General features: G+C 39.1%; 1 pseudogene; it reads left to right on the top strand.

Moving 5' to 3' along the window:
- Nucleotides 1–309: 309 nt before the first annotated feature.
- Nucleotides 310–1,143, top strand: LOC118974791 (olfactory receptor 4C11-like; annotated as a pseudogene).
- Nucleotides 1,144–1,713: the final 570 nt, after the last annotated feature.

Raw genomic sequence — 1,713 nt, forward strand, 5'->3', positions numbered from 1 at the left:
GCACCCCCAGATAAGGGAGTTAGGAAAGTGCAAGAGTGTTAGGAAACATGAATCAGTTCAGTGGTAAATCCCCTGAAAATATTGGTCTGATGCAAAATATACATCTTGCCAGAAGCTAAGTTTGTGTCTTTTATCCCAAATACTTCCCTTTCCTTATTGAAAAGGAAACAAAGTAGAATAATATGATCTGGTTTTCATGGTTGTCTTACATCTGTCCACAGTTTTATCTCTTACGGCTTTTTGATTAATGACAGCAGTGTTTAGGAAGATCATCTCTATGTTTGATCTCCGTTATTGTTAAAACCAATATTTGTGGTCCTTCCAATTCTTTACCTTACAACACTGTCAGGGAACTTTCTCATTGTAATGACTATTAAAACAACAAGAACCTTGCGAATCCCATGTACTTCTTCCTGTTCTATCTGTCTTTGGCTGATATCTGCCTCTGTACAACCACAGCCCCAAGATTGATGGTGAATGCCCTTTCTCAGAAGAAGACCACTTCCGACAATGAGTACATGACTCATATCTTCACAGTTCACTTCTTTCGGTGCATCGAGATCTTTGTGCTCATCCTCATGGCCTTTCACTAATATATCGCCATTTGCAAGTCCTTGCAATACCCAGTCATCATGAGCCAGAGAGTCTGGTGTGTTGGTGATTCTGGCCTCGGTAAGATCCTGTATCCACTCTTCAGCACAGATTTTGCTAGCTTTGCAATTGCCCTTTTGTGGCCCCAATGTGATTGACCACTATTCTTGTGACTTGCAGCCCTTGTTGAAACTTGCCTGCATGGACACATATGTGATAAAGTTGGTAGTTGTCTCTAATAGTGGGGCCATTTGCATGGTGAGTTTTATAATCCTGCTTATCTTCTATGTTGTCACCTTTTTCTCTCTGAGAAACCACAACATGGAAGGGAGGTGAAAAGCCCTTTCCACATGCACTTTCCACTTTATTGTGTTACTCATATTTTTTTGTGCATCTGTATTCATATATACACACCCAACCACGTTTCCAGTGGAGAAGATGGTGGCTGTATGTAATACAATTGGGACATCCTTGCTCAAACCTGTGATCTATACATTGAGGAATGCAGAGGTTAAAAATTTCATGGAAATGTTATGGTGTAACCAGGTATGACTTCAATTAATAAATACTACATGAGAACTCCAATGTATATTTCCTTAATATCTTAGTTTTGTTTCACAGGCAGGAATGGTAAAATATTCTTTTGGGAAAATAAACAAGAAATTTGAGAGGATTACATTAGAATATGGTTATTACTTAAAGTCCATAATCATTTTGAACAACCTGGGATCATCCTTGCTTGAATTCGACCAACAGTTGGTCATACTCTTTAGGTAATTTAGCTTCCTATACAAATATTTCTTAGGAAAGAAAAGTACTGACAAATCACAGAACAAGTTTATGTGCATGCATGTGTGTATAGGAAACTATTTTCCCTTACATTTTACTCTCATCCTAATGAGTGCAGTGATCAGAGCTAATCCCTCTGGCCTGGACACTTACAGAGTCAAGGTTATCACCTTGACAAGCTGATGATTAGGGAAGATGTTCTGATAAATTACTCCTCTGGAAATCTGTGCCTGAGCCTCCTTCAGTGGGGGTGTCCTCACTGATAAACTCTGCAATTGCGATAAAAGCTAGAAACATCAGTGAAATCCTACACTGTCTCTGGAAAACATCTCA

The sequence above is a fragment of the Sturnira hondurensis genome, unplaced genomic scaffold, assembly GCF_014824575.4.
Source record: "Sturnira hondurensis isolate 20B ecotype Veracruz unplaced genomic scaffold, ASM1482457v3 Scaffold0019860, whole genome shotgun sequence".
NCBI classification, from domain to species: Eukaryota; Metazoa; Chordata; class Mammalia; order Chiroptera; family Phyllostomidae; genus Sturnira; species Sturnira hondurensis.